This window comes from Oreochromis aureus, linkage group 3 (genome assembly GCF_013358895.1).
Source record: "Oreochromis aureus strain Israel breed Guangdong linkage group 3, ZZ_aureus, whole genome shotgun sequence".
NCBI lineage: Eukaryota > Metazoa > Chordata > Actinopteri > Cichliformes > Cichlidae > Oreochromis > Oreochromis aureus.
The window spans coordinates 12,851,496-12,875,381 of record NC_052944.1 but is presented as its reverse complement, the minus strand read 5'-3'; the positions used below and the strand labels follow the sequence as shown (position 1 = coordinate 12,875,381).

Sequence of the window (23,886 nt, the reverse complement as noted above, 5' to 3'; positions counted from 1 at the left end):
GGATAAAGTACAAAGTGACTGGAAAGACAACATGTCTATTTAATTAAAACCACAGTCAATAACCAACATTGAAAAATGGCCCATGTTTGATAAATGTAACTATAGACAGGAGTTTAAAAGAGAAGACGTCATACACTGTAGCACTTTCAAGGCTCCCAAAATATTTCTTGTTCACACTGAACAGGAAAACACACTTTTATATCAGTTGAATTGAACCTGAATTGGATAAGTTAATTGCATGGTTAAGAAAAATGGATGGATGGATTTAATTGAGACAGAAAAAAAAATACCTCTGATTCAGCTTTCACCTCTGATTCCAGTTCACAACAGCAGACATTGTAAAGCACTTTATGTATGCCACATTTTTTTTTAATTTCTTTGAAAGGCTACAGTTCCATGGGCTCACCAAAACTGGACAGTAGCAGATTGGAAAAATGTGGTCCGGTCTGTGGAGCCCATGTCCATCCCTTTGTGACAGCAGTGTACTGAACGTCTGGTAGCTGCCTCCATGTCACAAAGCTCAAGCCATCTCAAACGGTGTCATGGTCTGGGTGGGTCTCTGCAGTTATCCAGCAGCAGCCCTCCTCCTCTGGGTGGAGACTGGTTGCTCCTCCCTGGCCGACCACCTGTGGGCAATTATTCCAGCAGCATATAAGACCTGCACGCTCAATTAGTCATCGCCTGAGTATCTGCTATCCCATGTTAGTCAGTGGTGTTACTATCGCTCAGTCTATATCTTGTGTGAAAATTAACCTATTTCTTCCTGTTTTTATAGTCGGCTCCTAGAGCGGGGTTCTCGCCTCAGTCATCCCTGCTTACCTGGACCTTGGTCACCTGCTGCTGGTAAACCATTGCCAATTTGTTTGTCACTCACCTGCCTGCCTCCCCACGCCTCGGCCTCAAGCTCACCTGGACCTTGGGCTCCACCCGTCCCCTCTTGCGTCCCTCCACCTGTAACCAAGTAAGATGATTCAGTTTGACTTTGGGAACTCGCTGATTTACTGCTGGACCACTCTGACTGTGCTCTCCTCTCATTTCAGTCCCCTGGTTTCTTCATAGCATCCCCCCGGCCCAGCTTCCACCCCCCCACAGTCACAGCTGTGCCCCTGTATTCTAGAGCTGTGTCCATCCATCCATCCATTGGCTTCCACTTATCTTTTTCAGGGTCGCGGTAGGTGCTGGAGCCTATCCCAGCTGTCATAGGGCGAGAGGCGGGGTACACCCTGGACAGGTCACCAGTCTGTCGCAGGACTAACACACAGAGACAGACAACTATTCGCGCTCACAATCACTCCCGCATTCACACCTATGGGCAATTTGGATTAATCAATTAACCTATCCCCACAAACTGCATGTCTTTGGACTGTGGGAGGGAGTTGGAGTACCCGGAGGGAACCCACGCAAACACGGGGAGAACAAACTCCACACAGAAAGACCCCGGCCTGATGGTGGAACTGAACTCAGGACCTTCTTGCTGTGCAGCAACAGTGCTAACCACCGTGCAAACGTGCTGCAATATAGTGTCATAGTTTAAATTTGGATTTTATGTTTACCTTGTGGGAAAAAAAAAGCTTGGATCCTGCGCTTGTGTCCATCTCATCTTCCTCGGGCCGCTGCCCATGACAAACTGGTTTCTTGAACATGAGTTCAAACAACCTCAATAGTCATCAGATCTAAATCCAATAGTGCACCTTTGGGATGTGGAGATTTATATCAGGGAATTTGTATATTTATATTTATATGATCAGACTGAATGTTCCACCATCAACCCAAGGCATTAGCATATCGTCCTTGTCAGAGTTACCTACCAGTTTGATGAAGTTCCCCTGCGAAAGAAATTCAAGGGCACACAGATAAGGCAGGAGTAAAATTTTCTCCTGTGCTACTTTCTTTTATAACTACCAGTTTGATTAATTTCCTAATGGAAGTTGTTCTCATAAAGCCATAAATATTTCCTTGTTTTGCGACCTTCTTTGTGATCTCCTCCAAATCGCACCACTGCTTTCTGTTTTATGCGATCGTATCTGTTTTTTCAGCAGTGAAACTGTTACAGGACTGCGATCATCAAGATGGAACTTTAGCTCAGCGAGTCAGAGGGGAGACATTTCACACGCACTCGGGCGAACTTCATTATGCTTTACAGCCCTTGAGAAAATTGTTTTCTGCAAATCAGATTTTCTTTTCTTTTTTTTTGGTAAGCTGTATCTAATTAAAAAAGAAGCTTGAGCTGATGTTATTGTGAATATTTGAATTTAAATCTTAACGTCTTTAACAGTAAATTTCCATCTGGTGTGAAAAAAAATGAAAATACAAGTGATTCCAATTCATGAGCAAGGAGGAAGCAAAGAATAAAAATGCTCTAGACTCATTAGATGTCAAGCATAAATAATACATGAGGCAAACGTGTCAGATCTAGTTGGACAATTATAGATTTAGTACTCAGTAATTCTCAAACTATAACAGCACCTTTTAATTTTTTTTCCTTTTTGGCTGGAAAATACTGGATTAAAACAAACTCTGAATTCAGGGAGACTATTTTTTTTTTTTTTGGCAGTGAAGATAACAGAATTAATATCCCACAGCTCAACTTTACCTTCTACTCCCGAAGCTTTCTCCCGGTACCAACAAATTGAGTGAAGAGGAGTTCAATGAATGCAAAACAATTTGTAGTTAATAACTCAGTTGACATTTTTGTTTCTCCTTTTGTTTCTCAGAAAAAAATGGCAGCAATTTAACAGTTTGGCCAAATATATGCAAATTAAGAGGGCAAAAGAAAACAAAAAACACAAAACCTGGCCTGAAAATAAGAGAAATGACCTTTTAGATGCCAAAACTGAGCAATTCCAGTGGTTTCTCTTCATCAGTGGGTTGACTCCACTCATCGTCAGGGCCCAGTGCATCACCTGTTTTCTTTGGCTCTGTCTTCCTACATATCTCGTGTCAGTTGTCTCCTTCTCTATCCCTTCATCCTGTGTGTGCTGCTGCTCCTTTCCCAGCTGGCTCTTGGCCTCCGCCCAGGTGGACTCTTCACGCTGGAGGATGATGATGGGCTATATCGCTGTGCTGGGGGCGAGGGGCTTGATGTTCGTTGAGTCTTCTTACTTCAGAGGCTCGTTTTCCTGGTAAAAGTAAAGCCAGGGTTTTAGAGACTTTACATGATTTTACTACCGAGGACTTCCACTTGTCTACAACAATAACAGTGAGAAAATCAAATATATCACTTATTATTATCAAGTGATGAGTAGTGTAACATCTAATTAGTAATATTAGTCAATGCTGATGGACCACAATGATTTTATTATGGTGTCCTGTGGGTTTGTGCGTGGGAACATCATGAGTGTAGAGTGTAGCTGTGCTAATGAAGGTACCCGCATTAGATCGCTGTATAGTGTGATACTAATTATCACTAATGAGCTGTAGCTGTAACCCTTTCACTTCACATGAGCCACAAAGGGAGCGCTGAGTTGGTGGTCCAATTCCTGGAAAGCTGGACCTTGAATCCAGCAACTGTCACTCACTGATTTTCATCAAGAGTGAATCACTGTCACCAGTAATTTTGAGAGTTATGGATTGTATTGAAAGATGTTATGTAAATTTTACTAAATTTGCTTTTAGGATTTTAAGGTGTAAGTGCGGATAATGCTTACTTATAGAAAATTAATGCATCTTATTAGACACGTTTTACTGAGTAGATTTTATACTGTAGGTCTGTTTTTTGGTGTGTAACGTTCACGTATTCTAATATTTGCTAATGGACATTTTCAGCTTTGAGCAATAATACTATCATGGCCTTTGAAAGACTTTGGCCATGAACCAAATTTTGAACTGATAAATATAAAGGATAAGAGTTAAAGGAACCTATTAGGCACATTTCAATTCCAGAATTAAAGGCTCCACATTTTAATTATGATACTCTTATATAATAACTTTGCATGATTCACAGTTACTAAAAAAAGAAGACTAGAAAAAAGATTTTATTTATTCTTGCCCTTTCTACAGCCCCCTAATTTCATGCTCAGTCTGAAACAAGTCATTTCCTCTCCTGTCTCCTCATTGCAATATATTTATTGTGATTTCTAGAGCCTGTTGAAAAGCAGGACCGAGTGCAGGAGGCTGTACTCCCTCTACATTAGGGATGTGCATTTTGACCCCCTTTTGCCTTCAGAACTGCCTTAATTTTTCATGGCAAAGACTCAGCAGGGTCCTCAGAGATCTCGGTCGAAATTGAAATGACAACATCACACAGTTGCTGACGATTTGTCAGCTTCACATCTATAATGTAATCCACATCCACATTCCAAAGGTGCTCTTTTGTGGAGGCTGTTTGAGTACAGTGAACTCATTGTCATGTTCAAGAAACCAGTCTGAGATGATCCGAACCTTGTGACGTGCTACTTTATCCTGCTGGAAGAAGGTGGGTACACTGTAAGCATGGAGGATGGACATGGTCAGCAACAGCACTGAAAGACTCAGAGCAGCCTGTCTGGCACAAACAACCAAGCCACATTTAATGTCACTTACATCACCTTTTTCCTTTCTGATTCTTGGTTTGAACTTCAGGACGTCTTGACAATGTTTACATGTCTAAACTCAATGAGCCACTACCATGCGATTTTCTGATTGGGTATTTGCATTAACAAGTAGTTTGAGCAGGTGTACTAATAACAAAATAAATGCAATAAAGTAAAGCATATGTTCCCATTAAAGGATCACCAAAGACATCAATAGTCTTTCATGGCAAGTTCATTGCCCGAGTACCACGGCCGGTTTTTCTGGGCATCCAATGTAGCTTTGACATCTGGCAAAGATTGCTGGTAACAAATATATACACATTATGAAGGATATAAAAGGATAAATCATCATCAAAGTGGTTTTGAGATTAGAAATCTGTAAATTTTTTCTTTTTCTTGCCACATGGACCGTTTACCTGAATGAAACTAAACCTTCGAACGTGATTGGTTCAAGACCAAAAATGTAACCAAAAAGTTGCCTAGACTCTGCAAGTTAGCAGATATCAGTTCATAGAGATTAAAATTGTGATAATAACTTTCCCACAATTCCCAATCAATATGGTGCAGAGATAATTAAAGGATGGCTAAATTAGCCTTTAACCCTGTAATAGACTGGTGACCTGTCCAGTTTGGATCCTGCCATTTTGCCTATATAATAATTGGGATTGGGTTAATTGACTGTGGTTGGATAAGTGGTTAAGAAAATGGATGGGCTAATAAAGTAGTGTAGTTAGTTCATCAAGTCATCATTAGTTCATTATCCCTTCCATTACCTGGACAGGTTTTGTTAACCCTATTTAAAATGTCAGTGTGTTTATATAATTGCTTTTGCAGATTAACCAGTGCTGTGGTCCAACAAACATGCAAAATGAGGCAAATGAGATGGTAACGTGGGTAATAATAAATGGAAAGTTCCAAAACTCGTTCCAAATGACCACGCCTGGTTTTCCCTAAATTTACTTTCTACAGACAAAATATGAAATCGTGCAAACAAAATTAGGCGAATAATAAAAATGGAAAGCTACTGCTCTGATATTACAGCCAGCCAATGCTAAATCAAGCATTGTGGGAAAGAATTACAAAACCCTAATTTGAAAATGAGGTCTGGTCGAGAAGCTTGCAAATACAATTAAAGTCGGGTCATGTTTAATGGGCACGAAAATGAAAGCCTCCTGGTGTGGAAAGCTAGAAAAAACACCTCCGCTCTCTCTGTTCCCATTCAGGCATGTTCATGTTACTGCCTTAATTCCAGACAGCACTCCTCTCTCCTCTCCCTCCCATCCAAGGACCGCCCCACTCACAGGCTGACAAGCCTCAAGGCTCTGATGGCCCTGATTCACTTCATAGGGCACTTAAAGGATTCATCATGTCAGAGGAAAGATAAGGAGAAGTACCAGAACCACCAGTTGGTAAAACCTTAGGGCACCAGCAGGGCATCTTTTATGCCTCTCACAGAACTAGTCATTGGTGGTGAAGTGGACTAGCTCTGTAAGTTGGAGGAAGCACCCCCCATTTATGAATTTCATTGTATTTTGCAACAATTCCCACATTAGCCCAGTGAGTAGCTCTATGTTCAGCACAGATAACGATGAAGTAAATTGTCTTGCTCAAGGGTCCTTGCAGGAGGACAGCCCTTAAGCTATATTAGCCAGTCCAAATGGGCTGTCACTAAATAAGGTAAGGCAAAGTCTGCCTGAGACCTACAAAGTGAGTCAGTGAGTTTGGCGGGTTAATTGGTTTAGTAGAGCTCACTGAGCTCTGGCAATGTGATATGGATCCTGCTAGCAGCTAGTGGTCAGAAGGCCAGGACGCCTTGTCACCCAGAGAATGGTGATTAGCTCTGGGTAATGGCGCCTGCCAGCCCAATTAGCGGGATTATGTGTGACCACTACCCTGTGCCACTAATTACAACCAGGCCACGAGAGTGTGTGTGTGTGATTTAGAAAAGACGGGGGAGTGAATGTGTGTGACAGCAGAAGGTAAGAGAGCGAAGAAAAAGGAAATGCGTGCGCACGTGTGTTCCACCCGTGTGCGTGCAGGCGACCGCCCATCTCTGCCACCGCATCCACCCTGTCATTTTCAATTACAGTGAGCCTCGGGTCTTTGCTGCAGCATCACCTAGCTCGCGAGACCTCATTTGCTCAACACCGAGCGTCAATCTTGCATTAACACGCTGATTCATGGCGAGACACGACCCACTGTCCTCGGGGTAATATTGAGCATCAGCTGAAAGGTACTGTGGGGAATAATTACTTGTGTCTGAGGAATGTAAGAACCCTTGTGTGCTTAAAATTTAGTCTTTATTTTAACATCATCAGAATTTATTACATTAATATTACATGAGCAAAATTACACCGAGGATGCTCCAAATGACCAAACTGTGCAACTCTGTGCTCATGGTGGCCTGAGGTGCAAAACATAAAAAAAACAATCAAAACAAGAAAAATGGAAACAAAACAGACAACACAACAACACAACACTTTATAGAAAACTTAATGTTCTTTAGTATGCTTGCCAAGACCTGCATATGCAGTCATGGGACCTAGCCATGCATAGCTTAGTTCAGTTTAGATCCACATTAGCTACAACAATGCAGCAATTGAATTAACCATCATTGCAACAGCACACAAGCAAAAATCCACATTCATGATTCAACAACTTCTAAACTATGATCAAAAATCAGACCAAATCTGAAAACGGACACATTTAATAAATAGAGCAAATGGGTGAATTGCGAAAGTTGTGCTGTTTTCTAAGCACAGATGCATTCAGTTCATGTCAATACAGAGCACAAAAAATAAGATGTCTGTTTCTGGAGGTGGGGCTATATATCATTAGCAGTTAGCAGTAAGTTGGGTCCAAAGAGTTATTAAATTTAATTACTCTCCTCTCTATAATTTGCACATTGACAAAGGAACTGCCAGAAACAGGTACAAAACAGTTCACACCTCTGCATTCTCTTTGTGAATACTTATGTACCAAAACCCAACTTGTGCAGGGACTAAATCAGGCCCAAACAGTCTAAAGTTTTGAAGCCCTAATTCTGAATATTTTCTCTTTAAATATTTCTGAAATGTCATGTCATGTTTTCCTGAATGTTGTTGTGTGTATCTTTTTGTTGTGCTATGCACCTCGAGGCCTTTTAACCTAAAAACATAATCACATGGAAAACAAATAAATGTAGTGCATCCCTGCTGACAAAGGCAACCGTGGCTTGGTTTATTAAAATTGAATTTACACACACACAGACACACAAACACACACAGACACACACACACAATTTTCCATCATGTCATTTTTTCTTAGAAAGAAGGTTCCATCACGTGGATTCGGTTGCACCTTTTTTAAATGTACAATGACTATTTCTTTTAAAATTTCTTTGCAGTTCCGATTTTTACTCTCAACAACTAGAGCGACATGTGGTGCATTAGTCTGTTCAACCCTTTCACAACCTAAAAGAGAAAAATTCTTAAAAGGTGTTTGTGTGTGTGTTTGCATTTGTGAGCAGTATTTCCCTCTAACCAGTCCTTGACATGCTGGACTCTTGAACATCTGCCGCTGCAGTATCTGTTCCACAATTGAAGACAGTGCTCCAAAAAACTCTGGAATCTGGTCTTTAAGTAATGACATATGAACCCTGCTTTTGGGTCCAAACTACTCTGCGTTTATTAAGGCTGTTGTGTTAAGATGTTTTAATGCTTTGTATCTTGTTCTATTTCATCTAAACAAGTCCGTAAAAACAGGCAGTGATCACTGTCGGCCTCTCTCGGTTTTTATTACCACTGTTCATTTTAAAGCCCAGTTTTTAAAACCTTACATTGTAATTACAGCCCAGCCCATGCAGCAGTATATTAATGACTAACCTCGTATTGTGGATGGATTATCTCAGTTGTTCTTTTGACTGAAGTTTGGACTGTTTACAGCATCCTGCCATGCGATTGCATTTGTCCCTAACCATCGGGAATGTTAACTTTCATCAAGTGGAAAAATGTTAGCGTTCATCCTCCAGCTTCACTGTGCTAATGTGTTTATATCATGCTAACCATAGCTGTGTAGCTAGCCACAACATAGCACGTCTTTATACACCAGCTAGCCCAACTTAAGTAACCCCACAAAAGTCACTGCTGTTTAGTTTCCTGACTTCATTTATGTCAGAAGTGATAGCGTAGATGTCAGTCAGAGCATGCTATATTATGTTTAGGTGGAAACTAGCGAGCTAACTTCCTGCTAACTTCTAACTCATTTACTAACACATTTAATAAATTCTGTTTTCACGGATGCCTGGATGTTAAACTTAATTGTTACACCTGGCACAGCGGTCACACTGATTGTTTTAATAAAAATGATAGAATTTAGACAGTTTGTAACTCTCAGTGATGCTGCCATGTTCGTTTGACTTTGGGACCTGAAGCAGAGATTGAACGTCAGGCTTAAAGACCGGATAGTCTTCCTTCCACAATGAAATGTTTCCTGTCTACTTACACTTTTAAGAAAAAGAATGTACAGGCTTTTAAGGAGCTTTGGTTGCTCTTTGTGATCATGTGCTGTTTGTCCTGTCTCCCTGCCTTAACCCCTCAGCTAGTTGTGGCAGATCGCTGCCCCTCAATTAGCCTGGTTCTGTTGAAGGTTTCTTCCTGTTAAAAGGGAGTTTTTCTTTTCCACTGTCGCCAAGTGCTTGCTTATAGGGGGGCGTCTAATGATTGGAGTTTCTTTGTATTATATTTTATTTGTATGCTTTGTTCCATCTTGCTTTTGTTACATGTATTTAGCTTTTTACATATTACATTAATATTACACATGTATATCCTCTTTTTGTCTCGTGACTTTGCATCTATTTTTGATATTGCCTGTCTTACAGTCTGTAAACCACTTTGTTTGACTACTTTTCCATTTACAGTGCACTACATAGTAAATAAATAAGGCTGGAGCTGAGTTGTTTGCTTTCAAGGAAAGTTTTTATTAGATGATTAAATTGCCCCCACAAATAGAGCTGCTGCAGAGAAGGTGTGCCATTAAGCACCGAGCCCCCGTCAGCCTAGAAGGACTGCGGTGTGAATCACAGAGAGCTCCTTCTCGTAAACCTGTGGCGGCGAAGCCTTGAAAGCGGGTGTATGTTCACAGTGAGTACCTAGCCAAACACATTAGCAGATGAAATTTTCCGCTCTAATTGCCGTTGCACACGCAGGGTTATTCATCTGTGTTAACGCACTCATTGAGGGATACAGGCCAGAATAGGGTGAAACAAGAAACAACGCAGAGAAGATGAGAGAGGGAAGGCTAAAAACAGGAGACAGGAAAATACGGTGCGTCAGCTGATATCGGATGCAGTTTGCGGCAAGAAGCAGAAGCTACCTGACAGGCTCCGCCGCTGGGTTCACATGGACAGCGATGTGCAGATTGTTCCTGACTCGCTCCGTCAGGTAGCCGAGCAACTTTCTCCACCACATTGTTGTTTCTTGCAGACTCTGACAGAGTGAAGTATGCCTACAAGTAAGCAGACAACAGTTATATGAATCAAAATGAATGAATCTTTCCAAAACAGTCAAGTGTCAGGCCCTCTGTCAATTAATACATTGAACTGCCCCTGGCTCCCACACACTCGCTGCACTAATGGAGCTAAAAGCAGGAAAAAAATGCAGCATATGCCATGTATCATACTAAACAGCAAGCTGTTTTACCCAGTAATAAGTAGCTAGGTGCATTAAGATGAGTCACACCTGTCTCTATTAATTTTTAGCTCTTAGCATGCTTAATTCTTTTTCATTTATGGCCTTCTGGGTAAACAGCTACATTCAAATAAAGGCTACATGAAACAAATTCAAAGTGGTTGCAGAAGACATCCATTCATTCAGAGAGCAGACAGTCTGAAACGAGTAACAACTGATTTCCCGTACTGGGTATTTGTGTGGTTTCCCTCTCTGGCCGTCAACATTCATTGAAACACAAAACTGAAGCCAGTAATAATCGTGCTACCAAGCGACAACCCCGCTGTTCTGAGGTTACAAGAAATCAGAATTCAGACTTGGAGAGTCACTCATACAAAGGTCAACAGATTTAAATCAGCCCTAGCATTAACTGTTCAACCTTGAAACCCTGGGTCCTGACATCCATAAACACTGCTCCAGATCAGGAAAAATGAATAAAGAAATTAGGTATGTCAAAGGTTCAGGAAACAAAAAAATCTTCTTTTTGAAAAAGAAGCACAAAAACTTACAGGAATTTCCCACCGAGGTTTGTTTCAAATACTTGTTCCTGTGCACCTTGCGAACCTCCGAGTTTCAGTACAACTCCAGGTCATGCCACCTACAGAAATAGTCTGACCATTCTGCAGGGGTTGGATGTATAAGTAATGTGCACGAGGAGGAGGAGGAGGAGGAGTACAGAGCGCTAGTGGATGATTTTGTGGAGTGCTCTGGGAGAAGCATCAGCGTCTGAATGTGAATAAGACCAGAGAGACCGTGATCAGCTTTAGGAGGAAGAGAGCGGCTACAGCAACCTGTTCTTTGTGTGCTTCTTCTCTGTCCTAACGCATCTTTTTATTTGTTTACCTTCAAATCTCAGAAAAATAAGAAGGCTCAATGAGTGGATTTTGGAGACAAACAACTGGATTTTACAGTTAAAGAAGGTCATACTGTTTGTCTCTCCACTATTAACTGAGAGGCTGAAGCATACCCCGGGCTTTTAAAACTCAATTCGCTAAAACACAGATTAACAACATTGCGATAAGCTCTGACACTAATTTGACAGAGAAACAAATGCAGTGGTGAAGAGCAGTTTCTTCCAGCTCAGAACAAAAAAGTCTGGTCTTGCATCTAAACTGGACTACTGTAAAAATATACTGAAGTTAGTCTATTATAGCTTTCTCTTTTAAAATTAATTAAAAAAAGAGAGATCACATTACTCCAGTGCTCTGACTCTCTCTGCATTACAGAATCCAGTGTAATGTGCCACTGCTTGTATTTAAAGCCTTACACGGTCTTGTCCCGCCATACGTCCATATGCTCCTTTAGATCAGCGTTCCACAACCCCCGGGCCACGGACCGGTATCGGTCCATGAGTCGTTTGGTGGCGGGCCGCAAGAGTTCAGGCACAGGTGTGAAATTTATGGTTTTCAGGGTTTTATTGTTATTTTTTAAATCGTTTTTATCGTTAACTCGGTTTCCCTGGGTCTTTTCCTGTCTGTTATAAATAAATCTTCTTTTTTTGGTACCGGTACTGGTTTGATTTTGTTGTATTTATCCGCGACAACTTAAAAGCCGGTCTGTGAAAATATTGTCCGATATAAACCGGTCTGTGGCACAAAAATGGTTGAGGACCGCTGCTTTAGATCGTTAATGTCTGCTTCTCAGTCACTCCCGATCACCCCACAGTCAAAGCTTGTTGAAAAGGAGCTCGTCCCTTTGCTGTTTTTGCACTAAAACTCTGGAATGACCTCCCGGGTGACCTCAGACAAGCAATTATTTGAAATCTTGGCTGAAGACAAACCTTTTTCTGTCAAGTTGTTGGAAACTGTTGACTTCTGGAAGCTTGATCAGTGTTGGGTTGTTTAATGTAAACACTGTGAATGTGTGTACCATCATGTTTTAAAAGAATTTGTTTATTCTGTTTTATCTTAATGTAAAGAACTTTGGTTTTAAATGTGCTATAGAAATATGTCTATGCTGGGGCACGATATTTGAAAAGGAGTACGAGTACCTGGGCATCCACATTGACAACAGGCTGAACTGTAAAACCAACACGGAGGCTGTGTGCACAAAGAGGATGAGCCGGCTCTGTTTCCAAAGGAAGCTGGGATCCTTCAGTGTCTGCAGAAAATGATGAAGGTTTGCTATCAATCAGCTGTGGCGAGTTCAGTGTACTTTACTGTGGTCTGCTGGGGGAGCAGCATCAGAGACAGAGACGCCGACAGACTGACTGAACCGATCAGGAACGCTGGCTCTGTGATTGGTTGCAAACCAGACACAGCTGTGGCAGCTGAGAGGAGGTCACAGAACACACTGTTATCCATCACGGATCATGCCGACCACCTTCTGCACCGCTCGGCGGACCTGCTGCGGAGCTCCTTCGCTAACACGCCGATTCAGAAAACCTTTCATACATGCAAGAACTCTCTGCAATGAATCACATCTGCTGTCTAACTTTAACATTTTTATTTCAACACAACACTCACAACACACACACACACACAGGCTGCACTGCACTATTACACTCTTATTCTGAGCCACTGCTGCTTTTGCTATAATTAGTGAGCTATTTTTGCTTTGTTGACTTTGAAAAATGTACTTTTACTTAATATATTTTAGTTAAATTCCTATTTTACTTTGTTTTTTAAATTTCAAATTCATTTTTTATCTTATAGAGTTATTTTTATTGTCACATTGTATTTTATTTCATCAGTCATTCTACTTTTTTTAATGTATGTTTGTGTTTAATTTACTTTTTAAATGACTATAATACATAATTTTCCAAATCTGAGATAAATAATGTGTATGACATTAATTATTCTCATAGTGCCCCCCTTTTTGATTTCTCAAACAACACTATGTTTACTTGTTTTAAAGGTTACCTCTCTTAAACGTGTTTCACAACAGGCTAAAGTTGGCAGTGACTCAGTAGGTCTTAAATACGCTCAGTCCTTTAAAAGCTAAGTACAGCCCATCATTCAGTAGCTTGTACAGCGCCCTTCTGTGCCTTCTGTGACTTAATGAGTCAGTCACATTGTTGTGGAGGAGTATTTGTAGATTCTGTGAACTCTGGTGCGCTCGTGATCGCTGTACTGTTGCATGACCCAGTCTGGGCCAAGCTTTAGCTGTCAGACAGATGGTCTCCCATTTGACTCTAGAATGCTTTCATATAGAGAGGAGTTCACGGTCGACTCAGTGACTCAAGCCCACATCATCACACCTCCATCACCAGGCTTGACAGTTGGTTTGAGGTGTTTGTGCTAATACGATATATTTGGTTTTCTCCAAATATGGAACTGTGTATTTTGGCCAAACATCTCCACTGTGGTCTTATCTCTCCAAAGGACATAGTTCCAGAAAGCCTTGTTCACTTGCAGATTTGCAAACCTCGGCTGTGCTGCTATGTTCTGTTTAAAGAGAAGAAGCTTTCTCCTGGAAGCTGTTCCAAACAAGCCATGCTTATTCAGTCTTTCTCTAACTGCATCATCATGAACTTTAACATTTAACAGGTTAACTGAGACTTAGCTGAGCACCTGGCTACTCCTTACCCTCTTGTTTCCTACTGAGGCAGTAAGGGTGCATTATGTTTTTCACATTTCTGTATATCTTAAACATAGATATCAGCTGTAAGGTTTTCTAGCTGTTTTCCATGTGGGTCTCTGAAAAAGATGAGAGAAACTAACTGTACCAAGGCAGATAAGTAGAGGTAATTAATCAAAATGGTAATGAATGCCTGAATCCAAATGTCTTTATCTTGTTTTTCACAGAAGAAACGAACAAGTCATTAACTGCAAATTGTGTCCATTGTCTTCCGAGCAGGTCTTCCAGGGATCTTTTAGATTACAGAAAAAATATATACATATTTGGGCCTTTGGGCTAGACAGCCAGCACCTTAAACATTTCTATAATCTCTCCTGCTGCTGTGAGGTAGGTCTCTGCTGTGAATGAGATTGGAAGCCACATGCTTGTGTACAGCAGGAGTGTTTGCTGGATGACAAAAACATTAAAGGAAAACAAAAACAATGTGATTATCTCATAAAGATTAATAAATGAGAAATACGTCTGTCCTCTCATTCAAAATTCCACTTTGTTGACATTAGAGGCTTGAACAGAGATGCAGACGGGAGCTACCTTGCGCGGGGGGGCTAAATATGAACTGACAGCAAATAACTGTGACAAATGGCATCTGTGTAAAGTGCTTCATTTAGTGAAGATAAGCAACATAAGGACGGCAGTTTGAGACAGTTAATATTTAATGTTCAGAGCGTCACGGCAACATAATTCACTGCAATTATGTGCAAAACAAACTTCTCCAGCACAGTCTGAGGCACGACAGCTTCCCTTTATAATATGTTTGAAAGTTTCACTTTAGGTTTGCATGGGGTCAGTAAAAGAGCAGCGTAAAGCCATGGTTTGTATCACCCACCTGTTGCCTACACCTAACCCAAGGTTTGATCTGATCTTAATTCGGTCCCTTTTTCTTGGTTCTCGGTCTCCTCATTTAAAATTCTCAGAGGTTGCCTGGAATAAAACCTAATTAATTTTGCGATTCGTTCATTTCGCCCTAATCAGCGGAGCTGTCTGCAGTCTTCAGAATCGGTTCAGTGATTCTCTACTGTTTGAGTGAATGCCTTCAGCATTAATGGAAGGCCATTTATGCGGTAAAGAATGAAATGCACTGTACACAAAAGCCATCAAGAGAGTGTTGATCCATGTTGTTTCTATAGTAATGCACCGGTATTGATTCGCGGTAGCATGTGGTAAAGTGGCACACTGACAGCAGTGTGCAGAGCGTAGAGTTTGGTGCTGAGAGGCCCTCTTTCTTTCCTCTACAGGGTGGCTTTTAGCTGCACCGCATGCTGTGTGCTTTCAAAGGGGTTTCAAACTGGGCCTGATTCATAAAACTGGGAAACAGCAAATGCAGCGAAGACACATCAGAGCAGAGCACATAAGGACCTCTTCTATTGATTTTGGTAATGTACTGGATTGACTGGACTTGAATGTTCAGCGTGGAATTGATGTTGTGTCAGGGGAATCTGCTGCACCATGTATCGGGGGAAAAGACAAATATGTTCATGCATATATGAGTGTTGAGTTATACAGCATCTTGGAGGAAAACCAAGCTCATGGGCACTACGCCATCTGTCCAGCAGGTCTTTACGTGCACAAAAATCACACGTGAGTTCACCTCACCTACACGCAGAGACACAAACACACATAAACACACATCCATATACACATCCTGCCATATTCATCAATCTGTCAGTTAAGATATTACAATCGATCGACTTCAACCGCTTATTAAATCGCAGTCCATCGTCCAATCCATCATCCTGTCTGTGAGGCCATCACTGCAATAAATGTACCAAATAATGTATCAACGACAAAACTACAAGTAGCAATGAAAACAAGGATAATCCCCTGCATGCGTGTACACCCATTCTCGGTCCCAGCTCGCCACATGCTGACAGTTGCTGAGGAGCCCTTTGTTACTGTATTTTAATGCAAAGTGTGTGTTATTTCAATATGAAGGAGAACAAACCCACAAAACCCTGCTTTAGACAGGTTATCCTTCCTTCTCTTCTATCACAGCAATCCTCTGCATGTCTAAGGCCAAGAAGTGTGTCACTGATAGAAATAAGCCACTCCTTCCCCATGAATAATTATGTAGTTATAATACTTTATTTTATTACAATGTTCAGATGGTTAACTCTTTCACGCATAGTTGTCACTACAGTGGACAGCTATTCAAAGGCTGTTTTCTTGTATTTGTGTCAGTGTTGATGGTATACTTGCACATAAACAACTACATTGGACACTGATGTGTCACTCCATATCAAATTCATAAGTCAAAACGTATGTTGTCCACCTAAGTGGACATGTAAAAAACTCTTTGAAAAGTACATGTTTGAAAAAAATGAAGGTTAAAAAATATTTTTTTCATGCCTGAAGATGAGTAAAAATACTTAAGAAAAAAATCCTGATTGAGGTTGTCATAATTCATGCATGAAAGGGTTAATGTTATTTAGTAGACATAAATAATCCCAGTAACCAATGAGACAGTACTGGAAGCTGGGTTCCACAAGAGGGAACATCACTTAATATTTTCAGCTCTTCTGAGAGTCAACAGGCTTAGAAAACTCACTGTAACTCAGTCCGGCTTGCAAGAGTCTAGCGACTGTGTCTAAAATGTGGAATGATGCACTATGTCTGTAGATCTGCAGGTAAGCAGGTATTGTCTTGATGCATGCTCAATATGGTAGGGACAATAAGGTCAAAGGTTGACCTGGGAGTAAGGTTGTAGAGTCGAAAAATGGCCATTAATTCATTTTTTATGTTTATTGGTAGTGGTGTAGACGAATCATGAAGCTAACTATTAGCAACTAAAGCTAATTCACCAGTCCGTGTGGAGACCTTGTGGCGCCATAGTGACTTTGTACATGTACCTGGTAACTGGTAAATAGATACCAAGTAAATACAGGGACAGTAGTGTTGATACTGATACAGAAACCAATACTTTTAACCCATAAAGGCAGCTTGTGTAGGGGAGAGCAATGTGTCATGATTATGAGATGTATCAACATCATTTTGACATATTCTGAACACATTTTGATGATCACTAAATCACTGTGATCTTTACTTCCCACAATACTTATTAAAAACACAACAAAACACACTTTTCAGCTTTTCATGCATTTTGAAACTGGTAGTTTTGGAGACCTGGGATGTAAATCTGTCTTTAAAACACTTGGGGTTGACTTCTCTTGCTTAAATGTGCTATAAGCTATAAGTAAAAAACATGACAGTCACCACAAAACAGTATTCTAATTTATATATTTACAGATCATACAGTAATCTCAACCTTGCTTCTCTAACTTGATCCACATTATTAAAATTCACGACCTATCATAAACCCCCTTCAGATAAATGACGTATCTGGGTAGCTTTGCACGTCTACAAGACATAAGTGAATTATTCAAGTTTAGAAACCTCCCAAATCTTGAATCATGTAATCAGGAAAGTACACACAGTACAATAAGGTTTACTGAGTGTGATCAGTTGTCGCTGCATGGGAATTACTTTCAGACTGTGTGTTTTACTTTGTACACCAGTCAAAAATCATCTCCACCTACGCAGGGAAACAAACCTGACAGCAGAATTTCATTTTAGCAGTCGGGGTGAAAGCGGGGCATTTTAATTAGAGAAAAGGATGTTCTTCTCTGTTGCAGCCCTGTTTCTGATTTAGGCTGATAAAGTGGGTTTATTTTTGCATTAAGATCTTGCCAAGTACAGCCTGAAGTTTATTTGCACAACATTAACACGTAGCTGGAATGATAAAAAAAACGTATGCATATACGAGAGTAAAGCAGATCCAATCAATAGCATGCCATAAGCATAAATGAAAAGAGCCTAAGAAGATTATATCAGATTTACGCTTCGACACAAACAACGACAAATCAGGAGGCAGTACCGCTGCCGTCCCGGTACCTACCAAAACCAAACGACTATCAACGACTTTCAAACAGTAAAAGTAGAAAAAAATGACCATATGAGTGATTGCAAAATTTCGTCCAGCTTGCCAAGCACCTATTCAACAATTTGTCTGGTTTCGAAACAACACGGCAAATGTTATTTGATGGGTTGAGATCCTAATAAGCGAGAAGAACACACTTGAGGACGGAAAACATTCGTGCTGCAGCTTGCAAAACAATCTGACATTTACAAAGAATGATTATCATCTAGTTAATAACAGGACGGTGCTCTCAGCCTCTGTGAAAATAACAGTCGGTGCTGTATTTAAATGCAGCTTTTATGATTTCATCGAAATGAGGGCACAAATGCAGAAAACCAAAAGAGGGAAGTGCAAAGGAAACAGGAAAAGAAGAGCTTTAATAATGAAAGTCGATATGAAACGCAGACATGCAAAAAGGGTAAACTCGAGGAAAAAAATAAGAGAAAAAGAGAAATACCACGAAAGGAGAAGTACTAATATTATAAGATCAAACCAGGAATACTGAAACACAGGATAATCAAGGAAAAGACAAAAACACCTGCATGAAACACATCCGTCTGTGCACAGTGAAATGGGAATTTCACAATGAGAATCAGAATCAGGGTTCTTTATTAATCCCACGGGGGAAAGTGCTTCATTACAGAAACTCAATTAAAATATAAATATGAAAAATGTAATGCCTATTCTTCAAAATGAGTAAAAATAAGGCGCTCCTTTCAAAGTGCAACGTCTTAAAACAAATACTCCAAAGTTAAATGATTCTATGTCCAAAATCTACAGGATATAGCATGTGAAAATAGTCCAGGTGTTCTGGGGAGGAATTGTGACGTATGATGGCCACAGGTAGGAATGATTTACTGTGGCGTTCTCTGGTGGAAGGAATCGTTTGCTGATCATCCTGTGACTGTCTAGCACAGGGGTCCCCAATCTCAGTCCACGAGGGCCGGTGTCCCTGCAGGTTTTAGATGTGTCCTTGATCCATCACAGCTGATTTAAATGGATAAATTACCTTCTCAACATGTCTTGAAGTTCTCCAATGAGTTAATCATGTGATTCAGGTGTGTTGACCCAGGGTGAGATCTAAAACCTGCAGGGACACCGGCCCTCGTGGACTGAGATTGGGGACCCCTGGTCTAGCACGTCATGGAGAGGGTGTGAGAGTGTCGTGCATGAGAGTCAAACTCCAGGCGCCATAGAAACATCCTGAACATCATCCAGCAGATATTAAGGAAAAAACACGTCTCTGACATATCGTATTACTGCCGAGTCATCAGAAAACTCTGAAAGTAGCAGGTTTCTGTGCAATACCCAGAGTCTGTGGTGTAGGGGGTGGAGAGAAAGAGAGAGAGGGTGGTCCCCAGAGAGGCTCTGGTGTTGCTGACCTCACTGTCTGAAGCACAGTGCTGCAGGCGCACACTGACAGTGGTCTTACAGTCGGGTAGCCAACTATCAAGGTCACTAGGGAGGCATCCATCTGCATCGCTGTCAGCTTATCACCGAGCTGAAGTGGCCTGATGATGCTGAAGGCACTGGAGTAGTCAAAAAAACTCTCGCAGCGATCACTGGCTTGTGCGGGTGGATGTAGAAACAGCTGAGCAGGTAGACAATGGAGTCCTCAACACTATTTGGGTTGGGGTTGCTAGGCGACCCGGAGGGTGTCTATGAGCGACTGACCATGGGAAGTAGCTTGACCGGTTTGAGTCTTTACAAGATGATTTGCGACGTCAGTGTCAAAGGTTATTAAGACCATCGGGCCACTGGGATGTGAGGTCTTTGGCGCAGAAGAGGCGTGGCCTGTTACACAGCACTGGGACAAAACAGGAAAACTGTTACAACACATGGAATCTTGCAAATATTGGAATCACCATTTTCATTTATCAAAAAATATCCCCCCTGCTTGGTGCCTCCAGTTCTTTTCCTACATATAACCAAGACAGCAATCACTGCCAGTGAGAAGTTTACAGAATGCCACTCAGTATTTGGACCACTGCATAATCCTACTGATACTGGTACTGTATTTGTCAGAGTGAACCTTTTTATGCAAACAGTAAAAGCGGTATAAGAACACATATATGCAATCTGAGACACAGCAACAGACAAATAGGCAGTGAAATAGATGACACAGACAGAAAAGCATCTAAAGGTAAACTAAGAAATACAAACAAAACCATTGCAGCAGTAAATGTACAACAAGGAAGTACGGAGAGGATAACACACATTCATTCATTCTGAATTTTGGATACTGAGAAAAAAAGCAACCTAAAATTTAACTAGTAGGCCTTTAAACAAATAAAAACACAAATTAACATTAGTACTAATTATAGCACTTAAAGTCAGTGATGCAGTGTGTAATTATGGATAAAACTGAATAGCTATGCAATAAAACTAATTATTCAGTGAATCAGCCATAAAAATAGCCATAAAACTGAATACCTAATGCTGCTTGACAACACTATTATATGTAAATACTCCATTGACATTGTGCTGATTTCGCGATGCCTGCATTATTGTACTGCTACATGATAAGGAGAAGGTTGGAGATTACAAGTAGTGATAAAAGGGGCTGCTGATGAAGTACTGATACTGAGATTTTCAGCTGACAGTATCACCAGTCTGGAGGGACAAGCGAGGGGAAGGAGCAGTGAGACAGGTGGATTGAGAGAGAGCGAGAGAATATTGTAGTCCGTAGCCTCCACACAAGGACTACACGTGGAGCTGAGCTTTAAGCTTCACCCTGTATAACCATGAAGTAATAACAGCAACTGAAATATATACAATCAACTCTAAACAACTGATCCCATGGTGCTTCAAATGGAAAATGACTCAAAACATACTGCAAACGTGGGATATTCTGCTCTGTTGGGTTGACATCATCCAGCTGATCTCAACCCAGCAGGGCATGCTGTTCAGCGATTAAATACAAAACAGAATGCAGACAGACTCACAAATTTGGTGATATCCAGGAGATCTTCAGGCTGTGACTAACTGGGTATTACAGAAACCAACCAAACCAACAAAACAATGTCCTTACATTTCAAACAATCTAAGTGTGTGTAATTATTTTTGAGCCTCTGAAAATGCGGAGACTGTGTGCAGACATGGCTAACCGTATGGCTGAGAACAGCCGGCCCGGGTTCGAGTCTGACCCATGGCCCTTTGCATGTCCTCCCCTCCCTCCTCTTTCCTGTCAGTCTTCACCGTGCCTAATAAGCCCAATAAAATAATAAAGAAAATGACAAAACTCTGTATCTCTGTGTATCTGGTAAACTAAATGTATCCTGTGTTATTGAAATGATCAATAAATATTGTTTTAAGGGCATAAAAAGCTACTTTTTGCTATGTTTTAGGTCCAGCATTCTGTGTTTTTGGACCTCTGAGTGTATCTTTGCTCTAATTACTGCTGTGTTTACGAAATTCCTCATTTCAGTGTACCCTGCCTCCCCGGTGTTCCCAAGTCTCCATCATTCATGTTCCCTTTGTTTAGTTCTTCCTGTTTTATTTTGGTAGTCTCCTGTTGTGTGCATTGTATTTAGTTTTGATCCCTGTCTAGTTTTCCCGATTAGTCCCAGCTGTGTCTTTGCCTCGTTGTAGCTCTCTGTCATGTCATCCTGTTATAGTTCTGTTACTGCAGTCCTGCCCTACCTCTCTGTGTTTCCCTAGTGTTTGTATGCGCGTGGGTTTTCATGGTTTTCCTTTCAAAATAAAAGAAAACTTTGCTTTATTTGCTTGTATTTTCTTCATGAAATATTTTTTTCCTCTTTCAGTTTAATAATTTCTCCTCAGTTTATGGCAGTACTTCACAATCTAAAGAAAAAGAGCTACAGCTGGACTGCTGAACGTGACACTGCAAGCAAAGAAGGGTAATTATTCAAAGTTAATATTACGTAAAGTGTAATGCTACAAGTGTAAAGCAGCATTTTTGTAGACGTAGGCAGACTGCAGCTAAAATTATTTAAAAAACTACTATCGTCAGTGTTATTTTTCTCTTAAAGTTCAGGGCTGAAAAATCAAACATGTCAAACAGAATTACTTTTAGCTCAAATTGTAAGATTACTCTACTTAATCTGACTCAGTTTTTAAGGCACAATCTTTGTTACAAATTTAATTTGATCTAACCCGTCATCATTCGTGTTTGCTTGTGACTCACTATCACTGAGGTTAAAAAGGTCGATTATCTCAGAGAAGTGGGAGGCAGCGTGATGCAGTTTTCCACAGATTTCTCCCCCTTAAACCTGCAAAGCTTTGGGCTGATTGCAGCTCTGTGGATCTTGGACCTTTGAATGTGGGGGGAACCTGGATCTGATCACATTTTGCAACATGTTGTAAATTGCATATGCCTGTCAATTTGATATATATATATAAAAATGCAGAAAAAGCACAAGAAAGGACATAAAACTAAAAGAGACAAAGGACACTAACAGAGCTGTTTCATGTTGTCCACTTCACATTTTCAAGAAGCAAGGCAACTCTATAATTATTTCCTGAATGCAATCTGGCTAAAAAGCACATTTATCTTGGTCCTTTGTGGGAGAAGAAAATGCAGGCAGGAGAGCAGAGGGGTAGTGAGAGGGAGATGAGAACAAATAAGGGCTGAAAGAGAGAGAGAGAGGGAGCGAGAGAGCTGGGGACAAGTGGCTGAGGTAAGATGGACCAGGAAAGGTTGAAAGGAGCACAACAACAGAGATGAAAGACTGCCAGAAAATTGAAAAAGACTGAAGAGAGACAAAAGGTGAGCTGGAAAGGCAGTGGGCAGTGAGTGGATGGAGGAAGGAAACTAAGAAAAAAAAAGCCAAATAAAACACAACAAGAAAGAACGAAGGAAGAAAGAAAGAAACAAAGAGAGATTGCAGAGAGCAGAAAAAAAAATGAGGTGGAAGAAACATTTTGCAGGCAGCCTTTCAGTCAATCATAATCTCCTGGGTGTTGGATGTGAGCGAAAGAGTGCAATTTTGCAGTGGTTATCATTATCATCACAGCTATAATCATAATCAGGGTAATTCCTGTGTGGCGAGATGGAAAGGCGGATGGCAAAGGGTGATGGAGGAGTATGAAATGTCAGACAGGAGGTACAAGGGCATTACCGAGTGTAACCATGGTGAAATGCACAAGAGAGACAGCGATACAGTAGGCGGATGAGAGCAGAAGAAGGACAGGGGTGTAGAAAACAAAGCCACTGTTTAACTGAACATTAGCCTCTCTTAATTAAATCAGACAACCACAATTACCAGCATTACAGACCCTGTGTACTGCGCGAGCAGTTTTCAGGACATGAAAGAGCAACGGCAATGTGATGAAAGAAAAATATAACAAGTATTTTTATCACGCTTTAGAAAAAGGAAGAGAAAAAAAATGATGCTGTTGTGACTGCCCAATTTTTACTCATTTCATACAGCTGCGGCTGCCCGCTGTTTAGCTGCTGCTCCTACCGCTATCAAATGATAAAAAATCAAAATAATAAAAATAATTGTAGTTAAACAGCGGCGCGCTTTCTCTGACATATTCCTGCAACTTGGATCATGAGCTGGAACCTAAAGTGGAGAGTGACAACAGAGTTTTGTAGAAAAAAAGGGTTTTATTTAAGTTTTAAATAAGCGAAAACCCTGCTCGCAAAAATTAAGATAAAATAAAATAAAGGAACACTTTGGAAACATGTCACATCTCAGTGGGAAAAAACAGAAATCATGCTGGATATCTACAATGACATGCACTGGGTAGTATGTTAGGAACGAAAGGATGCCACATCATCAAAAAATGATGCGGCACTTTACTGGAAATTCATTGCATCAACTGAAAATGATTCACTCAGTAGTTTGTTTGACCCCCCGCGTGCTCGTATGCATGCTTGACAACTAAAAGAGCTTTTCTCAATCAGCAGTTGAACTGAAGGGTCAGGTATTATATGAATAATCTTGAACTGTGAATCATTCAAAGCTACTCTGAAAGAGTCTGCTAAATATGTAATATTTATTAGACTATTAACTGTAGTAAGATTCGAAAATGAGCATTACACGATCCCTTTAAGTGACACACGCATTTTTACAAAGTACAAAATCTTCATGTGCTTTCACACGAAACCTCAGCACACAATACAATACTTTATCAAACTGAACCGGAGAACTTTCAAGGCCGTCCCTTTAAGTGCAGCGTAATGAATCACAGTATAATAATTACTGACAGT

The 23,886-nt window shown here is 40.7% G+C and overlaps 1 long non-coding RNA gene across 1 annotated transcript; it reads right to left on the bottom strand.

The window, feature by feature from the left end:
- Window positions 1-55: 55 nt before the first annotated feature.
- On the bottom strand, window positions 56-11,013 carry LOC120435419. Its single transcript, XR_005609716.1, has 5 exons — window positions 10,726-11,013; window positions 9,864-9,995; window positions 2,818-3,119; window positions 875-951; window positions 56-626 (listed from the first exon to the last, which is right to left on the bottom strand). It is a non-coding gene; the product is annotated as an uncharacterized LOC120435419 (long non-coding RNA).
- Window positions 11,014-23,886: the final 12,873 nt, after the last annotated feature.